We start from the raw sequence: 14,794 nt of genomic DNA on the forward strand, positions 1-14,794 counted from the left end.
GCCCGGCTAGCTCAGTCGGTAGAGCATGAGACTCTTAATCTCAGGGTCGTGGGTTCAAGCCCCACGTTGGGCGTGATGCTTTTTAAAGGCTTCTCCATTTTCGGGTTTAACATTAACTCTCACCTTTTTCAGATATTTCGCTGAGGCTTAAAACTACACACACACACATCCTGCAGTTTGCCTCACGATTCCCACAGGACTCCACACAACGCAGCACTTCCCGCCCTGGGAGGCGCCGCTGGGAGCGGTCCTAGGCCGAGCCTTTTTCTGCGCCCTTTCCTAGCCTGAGCCGCCAGTGCTTACAGCGAGCTCGGAGTCCGCTCCGGTCCGTCCTGTCCCCCCCCATCCTTTCAAAAAGAGGTGTTTAAGGTCTCATCCCCGCTGGTGTTATGATTAAAGTAGGTATGAAAACTACTTTATGTCAGCAGCGGGATTTGACCACAGGACTGGGGAAGATACTGCTCTTGAATGTGGCGCCTTACACCGCTCGGCCATTCCGGCAGCTTCCGGAACACGGCTCTCGAGGCTGACTGCCACCTCGCGAAACAGGGAGAGTTCACACTCTTCTCTACTGGACATTTAAGCATGTGCCCAGAGACAGGTTGAAAGGACAGATGCATGTATGTACCAGAGTGAGCTCCAGAGAGACTGATGAGGGCATAAGACTGGGGTAGAGCGAGAGATGGAGAAAGAGAAAGGTGCCTGTGTCGAGTCAGCAGCAGAGAAAATGAAACAAAGGGGCCTCCTGGGATAACCACACACTACTTCCTCACAAAGAGCACACAGAGGGTGTGTGAAATGACATAGGTACAGCAGCCCGGCTAGCTCAGTCGGTAGAGCATGAGACTCTTAATCTCATGGTCGTGGGTTCAAGCCCACGTTGGGGGTGATGCTTTTTAAAGGCTTCTCTATTGTCGGGTATAACATTAACTCTCACCTTTTTCAGATATTTCGCTGAGGCTTAAAACTACACACACACACACATCCTGCAGTTTGCCTCACAATTCCCACAGGACTCCACACAACGCAGCACTTCCCGCCCTGGGAGGTGCCGCTGGGAGCGGTCCTAGGCCGTGCCTTTCCTGCGCCCTTTCCTAGCCTGAGCCGCCCGCGCTTACAGCGAGCTCGGAGTCCGCTCCGGTCCGTTCTGTCCCCCCCCCATCCTTTCAAAAAGAGGAGTTTAAGGTCTCATACCCGCTGGTGTTATGATTAAAGTAGGTATGAAAACTACTTTATGTCAGTAGCGGGATTTGACCACAGGACTGGGGAAGATACTGCTCTTAAATGTAGCACCTTACACCACTCGGCCATTCCGGCAGCCTCCGGAACACGGCTCTGGAGGCTGACTGCCACCTCGCGAAACAGGGAGAGTTCACACTCTTCTCTACTGGACATTTAAGCATGTGCCCAGAGACAGGTTGAGAGGACAGATGCATGTATGTACCAGAGTGAGCTCCAGAGAGACTGATGGGGACATAAGACTGGGGTAGAGCGAGAGATGGAGAAAGAGAAAGGTGCCTGTGTCGAGTCAGCAGCAGAGAAAATGAAACAAAGGGGCCTCCTGGGATAACCACACACTACTTCCTCACAAAGAACACACAGAGGGTGTGTGAAATGTCATAGGCACAGCAGCCCGGCTAGCTCAGTCGGTAGAGCATGAGACTCTTAATCTCAGGGTCGTGGGTTCGAACCCCACGTTGGGCGTGATGCTTTTTAAAGGCTTTTCAATTTTCGGGTTTAACATTAACTCTCACCTTTTTCAGATATTTCGCTGAGGCTTAAAGCTACACACACACACATCCTGCAGTTTGCCTCACGATTCCCACAGGACTCCACACAACACAGCACTTCCCGCCCTGGGAGGCGCCGCTGGGAGCGGTCCTAGGCCGAGCCTTTCCTGCGCCCTTTCCTAGCCTGAGCCGCCCGTGCTTACAGCGAGCTCTGAGTCCGCTCTGGTCCGTCCTGTCCACCCCCATCCTTTCAAAAAGAGGAGTTTTACGGTCTCATCCCCGCTGGTGTTATGATTAAAGTAGGTATGAAAACTACTTTATGTCGGTAGGGGGATTTGATCACAGGACTGGGGAAGATACTGCTCTTGAATGTGGCACCTTACACCGCTCAGTCATTCCAGCAGCCTCCGGAACAATACTCTGGAGGCTGACTGCCACCTCGCGAAACAGGGAGAGTTCACACTGTTCTCTACTGGACATTTAAGCATATGCCCAGAGACAGGTTGAGAGGACAGATGCATGTATGTACCAGAGTGAGCTCCAGAAAGACTGATGTGGACATAAGACTGGGGTAGAGCAAGAGATGGAGAAAGAGAAAGGTGCCTGTGTCGAGTCAGCAGCAGAGAAAATGAAACAAAGGGGCCTCCTGGGATAACCACGCACTACTGCCTCACAAAGAACACACAGAGGGTGTGTGCGATAAGACAGGCACAGCAGCCCGGCTATCTCAATCAGTAGCGCATGAGACTCTTAATCTCAGTGTCGTGGGTTCAAGCCCCACGTTGGGTGTGATGCTTTTTAAAGGCTTCTCCATTTTCAGGTTTAACATTAACTCTCACCTTTTTCAGATATTTTGCTGAGGCTTAAAACTACACACACACACATCCTGCAGTTTGCCTCACGAATTCCACAGGACTCCACACAACGCAGCACTTCCCGCCCTGGGAGGCGCCGCTGGAAGCGGTCCTAGGCCGACCCTTTCCTGGGCCCTTTTCTAGCCTGAGCCGCCCGTGCTTACAGCGAGCTCGGAGTCCGCTCCGGTCCGTCCTGTCCACCCCCATCCTTTCAAAAAGAGGAGTTTAAGGTCTCATCCCTGCTGGTGTTATGATTAAAGTAGGTATGAAAACTACTTTATGTCAGCAGCGGGATTTGACCACAGGACTGGGGAAGATACTGCTCTTGAATGTGGCGCCTTACACCGCTCGGCCATTCCGGCAGCCTCCGGAACACGGCTCTCGAGGATGACTGCCACCTCGCGAAACAGGGAGAGTTCACACTCTTCTCTACTGGACATTTAAGCATGTGCCCAGATACAGGTTGAAAGGACAGATGCATGTATGTACCAGAGTGAGCTCCAGAGAGACTGATGAGGACATAAGACTGGGGTAGAGCGAGAGATGGAGAAAGAGAAAGGTGCCTGTGTCGAGTCAGCAGCAGAGAAAATGAAACAAAGGGGCCTCCTGGGATAACCACACACTACTTCTTCACAAAGAACACACAGAGGGTGTGTGAAATGACATAGGCACAGCAGCCGGGCTACCTCAGTCGGTAGAGCATGAGACTCTTAATCTCAGGGTCGTTGGTTCAAGCCCACGTTGGGCGTGTTGCTTTTTAAAGGCTTCTCCATTTTCGGGTTTAACATTAACTCTCACCTTTTTCAGATATTTCGCTGAGGCTTAAAACTACACACACACACATCCTGCAGTTTGCCTCACGATTCCCACAGGACTCCACACAACGCAGCACTTCCCTCCCTGGGAGGCGCCGCTGGGAGCAGTCCTAGGCCGAGCCTTTCCTGCGCCCTTTCCTAGCCTGAGCCGCCCTTGCTTACAGCGAGCTCGAAGTCCGCTCCGGTCCGTCCTGTCCCCCCCCATCCTTTCAAAAAGAGGAGTTTAAGGTCTCATCCCTGCTGGTGTTATGATTAAAGTAGGTATGAAAACTACTTTATGTCGGCAGCGGGATTTAATTACTGGACTGGGGAAGATACTGCTCTTGAATGTGGCGCCTTACACCGCTCGGCCATTCCGGCAGCCTCCGGAACACAGCTCTGGAGGCTGACTGCCCCCTCGCGAAACAGGGAGAGTTCACACTGTTCTCCACTGGACATTTAATTATGTGCCCAGAGACAGGTTGAGAGGACAGATGCATGTATGTATCAGAGTGAGCTCCAGAGAGACTGATGGGGACTTAAGACTGGGGTAGAGCGAGAGATGGAGAAAGAGAAAGGTGCCTGTGTCGAGTCAGCTGCAGAGAAAATGAAACTAAGGGGCCACCTTGGATAACCACACACTACTTCCTCACAAAGAACACACAGAGGGTGTGTGAAATTATTAAATGCACAGCAGCCCGGCTAGCTCATCTTGTAGAGCATGAGACTGTTAATCTAAGGGTTGTGGGTTCGAGCCCCACGTTGGGCGTGATGCTTTTTAAAGGCTTCTCCATTTTCGGGCTTAACATTAACTCTCACCTTTTTCAAATATTTCGCTGAGGCTTAAAACTACACACACACACATCCTGCAGTTTGCCTCACGATTCCCACAGGACTCCACACAACGCAGCACTTCCCGCCCTGAGAGGCGCCGCTGGGAGCGGTCCTAGGCCGAACCTTTCCTGCGCCCTTTCCTAGCCTAAGCCGCCCGTGCTTACAGCGAGGTCGGAGTCCGCTCCGGTCCGTCCTGTCCACCCCCATCCTTTCAAAAAGAGGAGTTTAAGGTCTCATCCCCGCTGGTGTTATGATTAAAGTAGGTATGAAAACTACTTTATGTCAGCAGCGGGATTTGGCCACGGGACTGGGGAAGATACTGCTCTTGAATGTGGCACCTTACACCGCTCGGCCATTCTGGCAGCCTCCGGAACACGGCTCTGGAGGCTGACTGCCACCTCGCGAAACAGGGAGAGTTCACACTGTTCTCTACTGGACATTTAAGCATGTGCCCAGAGACAGGTTGAGAGGACAGATGCATGTATGTACCAGAGTGAGCTCCAGAAAGACTGATGGGCACATAAGACTGGGGTAGAGCGAGAGATGGAGAAAGAGAAAGGTGCCTGTGTCGAGTCAGCAGCAGAGAAAATGAAACAAAGGGGCCTCCTGGGATAACCACACACTACTGCCTCACAAAGAACACACAGAGGGTGTTTGAAATGTCGTAGGTACAGCAGTCCGGCTAGCTCAGTCGGTAGCGCATGAGACTTTTAATCTCAGGGTCGTGGGTTCGAGCCCCAGGTTGGGCGTGATGCTTTTTAAAGGCTTCTCCATTTTCGGGTTTAACATTAACTCTCACCATTTTCAGATATTTCTCCGAGGCTTAAAACTACACACACACACACATCCTGCAGTTTGCCTCACGATTCCCACAGGACTCCACACAACGCAGTACTTCCCGCCCTGGGAGGCGCCGCTGGGAGCGGTCCTAGGCCGAGCCTTTCCTGCGCCCTTTCCTAGCCTGCGCCGCCCGTGCTTACATCGAGCTCGGAGTCCGCTCCGGTCCGTCCTGTTCCCCCCCCCATCCTTTCAAAAAGAGGAGTTTAAGGTCTCATCCCCGCTGGTGTTATGATTAAAGTAGGTATGAAAACTACTTTTTGTCAGCAGCGGAATTCGACCACGGGACTGGGGAAGATACTGCTCTTGAATGTGGCACCTTACACCGCTCGGCCATTCCGGCAGCCTCCAGAACACGGCTCTGGAGGCTGACTGCCACCTCGCGAAACAGGGAGAGTTCACTCTGTTCTCTACTGGACATTTAAGTATGTGCCCAGAGACAGGTTGAGAGGACAGATGCATGTATGTACCAGAGTGAGCTCCAGAGAGACTGATGGGGACATAAGACTGGGGTAGAGCGAGAGATGGAGAAAGAGAAAGGTGCCTGTGTCGAGTCAGCAGCAGAGAAAATGAAACAAAGGGGCCTCCTGGGTTAACCACACATTACTTCCTCACAAAGGACACACAGAGGGTGTGTGAAATGACATAGGCACAGCACCCTGACTAGCTAAGTTGGTAGAGCATGAGACTCTTAATCTCAGGGTCGTGGGTTCGAGCCCCACGTTGGATGTGATGCTTTTTAAAGGCTTATCCATTTTCGGGTTTAACATTAACTCTCACCTTTTTCAGATATTTCGCTGAGGCTTAAAACTACACACACACACATCCTGCAGTTTGCCTCACGATTCCCACAGGACTCCACACAACGCAGCACTTCCCGCCCTGGGAGGCGCCGCTGGGAGCGGTCCTAGGCCGAGCCTTTCCTGCGCCCTTTCCTATCCTGAGCCGCCCGTGCTTACAGCGAGCTCGGAGTCCACTCCGGTCCATCCTGTCCCCCCCCCATCCTTTCAAAAAGAAGAGTTTAAGGTCTCATCCCCGCTGCTGTTATGATTAAAGTAGGTATGAAAACTACTTTATGTCAGCAGCAGGATTTGACCACGGGACTGGGGAAGATACTGCTCTTGAATGTGGCGCCTCACACCGCTCAGCCATTCCGGCAGCCTCCGGACCACGACTCTGGAGGCTGACTGCCACCTCGCGAAACAGGGAGAGTTCACACTGTTCTCTACTGGACATTTAAGCATGTGCCCAGAGACAGGTTCAAAGGACAGATGCATGTATGTACCAGAGTAAGCTCCCGAAAGACTGATGGGGACATAAGACTGGGGTAGAGCGAGAGATGGAGAAAGAGAGAGGTGCCTGTGTCGAGTCAGCAGCAGAGAAAATGAAACTAAGAGGCCTCCTGGGATAAACACACACTACTTCCTCACAAAGAACACACAGAGGGTGTGTGAAATGACATAGGCACAGAACCCCGGCTAGCTCAGTCGGTAGAGCATGAGACTCTTAATCTCAGGGTTGTGGGTTCAAGCCCCACGTTGGGCGTGATGCTTTTTAAAGGCTTCTCCATTTTCGTGTTTAACATTAACTCTCACCTTTTTCAGATATTTCGCTGAGGCTTAAAACTACACACACACACATCCTGCAGTTTGCCTCACGATTCCCACAGGACTCCACACAACGCAGCATTTCTCGCCCTGAGAGGCGCCGCTGGGAGCGGTCCTAGGCCGAGCCTTTCCTGCGCCCTTTCCTAGCCTGAGCCGCCCGTGCTTACAGCGAGGTCGGAGTCCGCTCCGGTCCGTCCTGTCCCCCCCCATCCTTTCAAAAAGAGGAGTTTAAGGTCTCATCCCCGCTGGTGTTATGATTAAAGTAGGTATGAAAACTACTTTATGTCAGCAGCGGGATTTGGCCACGGGACTGGGGAAGATACTGCTCTTGAATGTGGCACGCTACACCGCTCGGCCATTCCGGCAGCCTCCGGAACACGGCTCTGGAGGCTGACTGCCACCTCGCGAAACAGGGAGAGTTCACACTGTTCTCTACTGGACATTTAAGCATGTGCCCAGAGACAGGTTGAGAGGACAGATGCATGTATGTACCAGGGTGAGCTCCAGAAAGACTGATGGGGACATAAGACTGGGGTAGAGCGAGAGATGGAGAAAGAGAAAGGTGCCTGTGTCGAGTCAGCAGCAGAGAAAATGAAACAAAGGGGCCTCCTGGGATAACCACACACTACTGCCTCACAAAGAACACACAGAGGGTGTGTGAAATAAGATAAGCACAGCAGCCTGGCTAGCTCAGTCGGTAGCGCATGAGACTCTTAATCTCAGGGTCGTGGGTTTGAGCCCCATGTTGGGCGTGATGCTTTTTAAAGGCTTCTCCATTTTCGGGTTTAACATTAACTCTCACCTTTTTCAGATATTTCGCTGAGGCTTAAAACTACACACACACACATCCTGCAGTTTGCCTCACGATTCCCACAGGACTCCACACAATGCAGCACTTCTCGCCCTGGGAGGCGCCACTGGGAGCGGTCCTAGGCCAAGCCTTTCCTGCGCCCTTTCCTAGCCTGCTTACATCGAGCTCGGAGTCCGCTCCGGTCCGTCCTGTCCCCCCCCATCCTTTCAAAAAGAGGAGTTTAAGGTCTCATCCCCGCTGGTGTTATGATTAAAGTAGGTATGAAAACTACTTTATGTCAGCAGCGGGATTTGACCACGGGATTGGGGAAGATACTGCTCTTGAATGTGGCGCCTTACACCGCTCAGCCATTCCAGCAGCCTACAGATACAGCTCTGGAGGCTGACTGCCACCTCGCGAAACAGGGAGAGTTCACACTGTTCTCTACTGGACATTTAAGTATGTGCCCAGAGACAGGTTGAGAGGACAGATGCATGTATGTACTAGAGTGAGCTCCAGAGAGACTGAAGGGGACATAAGACTGGGGTAGAGCGAGAGATGGAGAAAGAGAAAGGTGCCTGTGTTGAGTCAGCAGCAGAGAAAATGAAACAAAGGGGCCTCCTGGGATAACCACACACTACTTCCTCACAAAGAACACACAGAGGGTGTGTGAAATGACATAGGCACAGCAGCCTGACTAGCTCAGTCGGTAGAGCATGAGACTCTTAGTCTCAGGGTCGTGGGTTCGAGCCCCACGTTGGGCGTGATGCTTTTTAAAGGCTTCTCCATTTTCGGGTTTAACATTAACTCTCACCTTTTTCAGATATTTCGCTGAGGCTTAAAACTACACACACACACATCCTGCAGTTTGCCACAGGACTCCACACCACGCAGCACTTCCCGCCCTGGGAGGCGCCGCTGGGAGCGGTCCTAGGCCGAGCCTTTCCAGCGCCCTTTCCTAGCCTGAGCCGCTCGTGCTTACAGCGAGCTCGGAGTCCGCTCCGGTCCGTCCTGTCCCCCCCATCCTTTCAAAAAGAGGAGTTTAAGGTCTCATCCCCGCTGGTGTTATGATTAAAGTAGGTAAGAAAACTACTTTATGTCAGCAGCGGGATTTGACCACGGGACTGGGGAAAATACTGCTTTTGAATGTGGTGCCTTACACCGCTCGGCCATTCCGGCAGCCTCCGGATACGGCTCTGGAGGCTGACTGCCACCTCGCGAAACAGGGAGAGTTCACACTGTTCTCTACTGGAAATTTAAGTTTGTGCCCAGAGACAGGTTGAGAGGACAGATGCATGTATGTACCAGAGTGAGCTCCAGAGAGACTGAAGGGGACATAAGACTGGGGTAGAGCGAGAGATGGAGAAAGAGAAAGGTGCCTGTGTCGAGTCAGCAGCAGAGAAAATGAAACAAAGGGGCCTCCTGGGATAACCACACACTACTTCCTCACAAAGAACACACAGAGGGTGTGTGAAATAACATATGCACAGCAGCCCGGCTAGCTCAGTCGGTAGAGCATGAGCCTCTTAATCTCAGGGTCGAGGGTTTGAGCCCCACGTTGGGTGTGATGCTTTTTAAAGGCTTCTCCATTTTCCGGTTTAACATTAACTCTCACCTTTTTCAGATATTTCGCTGAGGCTTAAAACTACACACACACACATCCTGCTGTTTGCCTCACGATTCCCACAGGACTCCACACAACGCAGCACTTCCCGCCCTGGGAGGCGCTAGTGGGAGTGGTCCTAGGCCGAGCCTTTCCTGCGCCCTTTCCTAGCCTGAGTCGCCCGTTCTTACAGCGAGCTCGGAGTCCGCTCCGCTCCGTCCTGTAACCCCCCCATCCTTTCAAAAAGAGGATTTTAAGGTCTCATCCCCGCTGGTGTTATGATCAAAGTAGGTATGAAAACTACTTTATGTTGGCAGCGGTATTTGATCACAGGACTGGGGAAGATACTGCTCTTGAATGTGGTGCCTCACACCGCTCGGCCATTCCGGGAGCCTCCGAAACACGGCTCTGGAGGCTGACTGCCACCTCGCAAAACAGGGAGAGTTCACACTGTTCTCTACTGGACATTTAAGTATGTGCCCAGAGACAGGTTGAGAGGACAGATGCATGTATGTACCAGAGTGAGCTCCAGAGACACTGATGGGGACATAAGACTGGGGTAGAGCGAGAGATGGAGAAAGAGAAAGGTGCCTGGGTCGAGTCAGCAGCAGAGAAAATGAAACAAAGGGGCCTCCTGGGATAACCACACACTACTTCCTCACAAAGAACACACAGAGGGTGTGTGAAATGACATGGGCACAGCAGCCCGGCTAGCTCAGTCGGTAGAGCATGAGACTCTTAATCTCAGGGTCGTGGGTTCGAGCCCCACGTTGGGCGTGATGCTTTTTAAAGGCTTCTCCCTTTTCGGGATTAACATTAACTCTCACCTTTTTCAGATATTTCGCCGAGGCTTAAAAATACACAAACACACATCCTGCAGTTTCCCTCACGATTCCCACAGGACTCCACACCACGCAGCACTTCCCGCCCTGGGAGGCGCCGCTGGGAGCGGTCCTAGGCCGAGCCTTTCCTGCGCCCTTTCCTATCCTGAGCAGGTCGTGCTTACAGCGAGCTCGGAGTCCGCTCCGGTCCGTCCTGTTCCCCCCATCCTTTCAAAAAGAGGAGTTTAAGGTCTCATCCCCGCTGGTGTTATGATTAAAGTAGGTATGAAAACTACTTTATGTCAGCAGCGGGATTTCACCACGGGACTGGGGAAAATACTGCTCTTGAATGTGGCGCCTTACACCGCTCGGCCATTCCGGCAGCCTCCGGATACGGCTCTGGAGGCTGACTGCCACCTCGCGAAACAGGGAGAGTTCACACTGTTCTCTACTGGAAATTTAAGTTTGTGCCCAGAGACAGGTTGAGAGGACAGAAGCATGTAGGTACCAGAGTGAGCTCCAGAGAGACTGATGGGGACATAAGACTGGGGTAGAGCGAGAGATGGAGAAAGAGAAAGGTGCCTGTGTCGAGTCAGCAGCAGAGAAAATGAAACAAAGGGGCATCCTGGGATAACCACACACTACTTCCTCACAAAGAACACAAAGAGGGTGTGTGAAATAACATAGGCACAGCAGCCCGGCTAGCTCAGTCGGTAGAGCATGAGCCTCTTAATCTCAGGGTCGTGGGTTTGAGCCCCACGTTGGGTGTGATGCTTTTTAAAGGCTTCTCCATTTTCGGGTTTAACATTAACTCTCACCTTTTTCAGATATTTCGCTGAGGCTTAAAACTACACACACACACATCCTGCAGTTTGCCTCACGATTCCCACAGGACTCCACACAACGCAGCACTTCCCGCCCTGGGAGGCGCCACTGGGAGTGGTCCTAGGCCGAGCCTTTCCTGCGCCCTTTCCTAGCCTGAGCCGCCCGTGCTTATAGCGAGCTCGGAGTCCGCTCCGTTCCGTCCTGTACCCCCCATCCTTTCAAAAAGAGGAGTTTAAGGTCTCATCCCCGCTGGTGTTATGATTAAAGTAGGTATGAAAACTACTTTATGTCAGCAGCAGGATTTGACCACAGGACTGGGGAAGACAGTGCTCTTGAATGTGGCGCCTTACACCGCTCGGCCATTCCGGCAGCCTCCAGAACACGGCTCTGGAGGCTGACTGCCACCTCGCGACACAGGGAGAGTTCACACTGTTCTCTACTGGACATTTAAGTATGTGCCCAGAGACAGGTTGAGAGGACAGATGCATGTATGTACCACAGTGAGCTCCAGAGAGACTGATGGGGACATAAGACTGGGGTAGAGCGAGAGATGGAGAAAGAGAAAGGTGCCTGTGTCGAGTCAGCAGCAGAGAAAATAAAACAAAGGGGCCTCCTGGGATAACCACACATTACTTCCTCACAAAGAACACACAGAGGGTGTGTGAAATCACATAGGCACAGCAGCCTGGCTAGCTCAGTCGGTAGCGCATGAGACTCTTAATCTCAGGGTCGTGGGTTCGAGCCCCACGTTGGGCGTGATGCTTTTCAAAGGCTTCTCCATTTTCAGGTTTAACATTAACTCTCACCTTTTTCAGATATTTCGCTGAGGCTTAAAACTACACACACACACACATCCTGCAGTTTGCCTCACGATTCCCACAGGACTCCACACAACGCAGCACTTCCCGCACTGGGAGGTGCCGCTGGGAGCGGTCCTAGGCCAAGCCTTTCCTGCGCCCTTTCCTAGCCTGAGCCGCCCGTGCTTACAGCGAGCTCGGAGTCCGCTCCGCTCCGTCCTGTCCCCCCCATCCTTTCAAAAAGAGGATTTTAAGGTCTCATCCCCGCTGGTGTTATGATTAAAGTAGGTATGAAAACTACTTTATGTTGGCAGCGGTATTTGATCACAGGACTGGGGCAGATACTGCTCTTGAATGTGGCGCCTCACACCGCTCGGCCATTCCGGCAGCCTCCAAACACGGCTCTGGAGGCTGATTGCCACCTCTCGAAACAGGGAGAGTTCACACTGTTCTCTACTGGGCATTTAAGTATGTGCCCAGAGACAGTTTGAGAGGACAGATGCATGTGTGTACCAGAGTGAGCTCCAGAGAGACTGATGGGGACATAAGACTGGGGTAGAGCGAGAGATGGAGAAAGAGAAAGGTGCCTGGGTCGAGTCAGCAGCAGAGAAAATGAAACAAAGGGGCCTCCTGGGATAACCACACACTACTTCCTCAGAAAGAACACACAGAGGGTGTGTGAAATGACATAGGCACAGCAGCACGGCTAGCTCAGTTGGTTGAGCATGAGTCTCTTAATCTCAGGGTCGTCGGTTCGAGCCCCATGTTGGGCGTGATGCTTTTTAAAGGCTTCTCCCTTTTCGGGTTTAACATTAACTCTCACCTTTTTCAGCTATTTCGCTGAGGCTTAAAAATACACACACACACACACATCCTGCAGTTTGCCTCACGATTCCCATAGGACTCCACACAATGCAGCACTTCCCGCCCTGGGAGGCGCCGCTGGGAGCGGTCCTAGGCCGAGCCTTTCCTGAGCCCTTTCCTAGCCTGAGCCGCCCGTGCTTACAGCGAGCTCGGAGTCCGCTCCGGTCCGTCCTGTTCCCCCCCCATCCTTTCAAAAAGAGGAGTTTAAGGTCTCATCCCCGCTGGTGTTATGATTAAAGTAGGTATGAAAACTACTTTATGTCAGCAGCGGGATTTGACCACGGGACTGGGGAAGATACTGCTCTTGAATGTGGCGCCTTACACCACTCGGCCATTCCGGCAGCCTCCGGATGCAGCTCTGGAGGCTGACTGCCACCTCGCGAAACAGGGAGAGTTCACACTGTTCTCTACTGGAAATTTAACTTTGTGCCCAGAGACAGGTTGAGAGGACAGATGCATGTATGTACCACAGTGAGCTCCAGAGAGACTGATGGGGACATAAGACTGGGGTAGAGTGAGAGATGGAGAAAGAGAAAGGTGCCTGTGTCGAGTCAGTAGCAGAGAAAATGAAACAAAGGGGCCTCCTGGGATAACCACACACTACTTCCTCACAAAGAACACACAGAGGGTGTGTGAAATAACATAGACACAGCAGCCCGGCTAGCTCAGTCGGTAGAGCATGAGCCTCTTAATCTCAGGGTCGTGGGTTTGAGCCCTACGTTGGGTGTGATGCTTTTTAAAGGCTTCTCCATTTTCGGGTTTAACATTAACTCTCACCTTTTTCAGATATTTCGCTGAGGCTTAAAACTACACACACACACATCCTGCAGTTTGCCTCACGATTCCCACAGGACTCCACACAACACAGCACTTCCCGCCCTGGGAGGCGCCGCTGGGAGTGGTCCTAGGCCGAGCCTTTCCTGCGCCCTTTCCTAGCCTGAGCCGCCCGTGCTTACAGCGAGCTCGGAGTCCGCTCCGTTCCGTCCTGTACCCCCCATCCTTTCCAAAAGAGGAGTTTAGGTCTCATCCCCGCTGGTGTTATGATTAAAGTAGGTATGAAAACTACTTTATATCGGCAGCGGAATTTGATCACAGGACTGGGGAAAATACTGCTCTTGAATGTGGCACCTTACACCGCTCGGCCATTCCGGCAGCCTCCGGAACACAGCTCTGGAGGCTGACTGCCACCTCGCGAAACAGGGAGAGTTCACACTGTTCTCTACTGGACATTTAAGTATGTGCCCAGAGACAGGTTGAGAGGACAGATGCATGTATGTACCAGAGTGAGCTCCAGAGAGACTGATAGGGACATAACACTGGGGTAGAGCGAGAGATGTAGAAAGAGAAAGGTGCCTGTGTCGAGTCAGCAGCAGAGAAAATGAAACAAAGGGGCCTCCTGGGATAACCACACACTACTTCCTCACACAGAACACACAGAGGGTGTGTGAAATGAAATAGGCACAGGGGACTGGCTAGCTCAGTAGGTAGAGCATGAAACTCTTAATCTCAGGGTCGTGGGTTCGAGCCCCACGTTGGGCGTGATGTTTTTTAAAGGCTTCTCCATTTTCGGGTTTAACATTAACTCTCACCTTTTTCAGATATTTCGCTGAGGCTTAAAACTACACACACACACATCCAGCAGTTTGCCTCACGATTCCCACAGGACTCCACACAACGCAGCACTTCGCGCCGCTGGGAGCGGTCCTAGGCCGAGCCTTTCCTGTGCACTTTCCTAGCCTGAGCCGCCCGTGCTTACAGCGAGCGCGGAGTCCGCTCCGGTCCGTCCTGTCCCCCCCCCATACTTTCAAAAAGAGGAGTTTAAGGTCTCATCCCCGCTGGTGTTATGATTAAAGTAGGTATGAAAACTACTTTATATCGGCAGCGGAATTTGATCACAGGACTGGGGAAGATACTGCGCTTGAATGTGGCACCTTACACCGCTCGGCCATTCCGGCAGCCTCCGGAACACGGCTCTGGAGCCTGACTGCCACCTCGCAAAACAGGGAGAGTTCACACTGTTCTCTACTGGACATTTAAGTATGTGCCCAGAGACAGGTTGAGAGGACAGATGCATGTATGTACCAGAGTGAGCTCCAGAGAGACTGATGGGGACATAAGACTGGGGTAGAGCGAGAGATGGAGAAAGAGAAAGGTGCCTGTGTCGAGTCAGCAGCAGAGAAAATGAAACAAAGGGGCCTCCTGGGATAACCACACACTACTTCCTCACAAAGAACACACAGAGGATGTGTGAAATAAACTAGGTACAGCAACCCGGCTAGCTCAGTTGGTAGAGCATGAGACTCTTAATCTCAGGGTTGTGTGTTCGAGCCCAACATTGGGAGTGATGCTTTTTAAAGGCTTCTCCAGTTTCGGGTTTAACATTAACTCTCACCTTTTTCAGATATTTCGCTGAGGCTTAAAACTACACACACACACAT

At 52.1% G+C, this 14,794-nt stretch overlaps 4 non-coding genes across 4 annotated transcripts; all 4 read left to right on the forward strand.

The window, feature by feature from the left end:
* TRNAK-CUU (transfer RNA lysine (anticodon CUU)) lies at positions 1-73 on the forward strand. The gene has a single exon. It is a non-coding gene; the product is annotated as a tRNA-Lys (tRNA).
* A 1,558-nt stretch (positions 74-1,631) lies between these two features.
* TRNAK-CUU (transfer RNA lysine (anticodon CUU)) lies at positions 1,632-1,704 on the forward strand. The gene has a single exon. It is a non-coding gene; the product is annotated as a tRNA-Lys (tRNA).
* A 3,184-nt stretch (positions 1,705-4,888) lies between these two features.
* TRNAK-UUU (transfer RNA lysine (anticodon UUU)) lies at positions 4,889-4,961 on the forward strand. Its single transcript has one exon. It is a non-coding gene; the product is annotated as a tRNA-Lys (tRNA).
* A 4,792-nt stretch (positions 4,962-9,753) lies between these two features.
* On the forward strand, positions 9,754-9,826 carry TRNAK-CUU (transfer RNA lysine (anticodon CUU)). The gene has a single exon. It is a non-coding gene; the product is annotated as a tRNA-Lys (tRNA).
* Positions 9,827-14,794: the final 4,968 nt, after the last annotated feature.

The sequence above is a fragment of the Pleurodeles waltl genome, chromosome 6 (genome assembly GCF_031143425.1).
Source record: "Pleurodeles waltl isolate 20211129_DDA chromosome 6, aPleWal1.hap1.20221129, whole genome shotgun sequence".
Taxonomy (NCBI): domain Eukaryota; kingdom Metazoa; phylum Chordata; class Amphibia; order Caudata; family Salamandridae; genus Pleurodeles; species Pleurodeles waltl.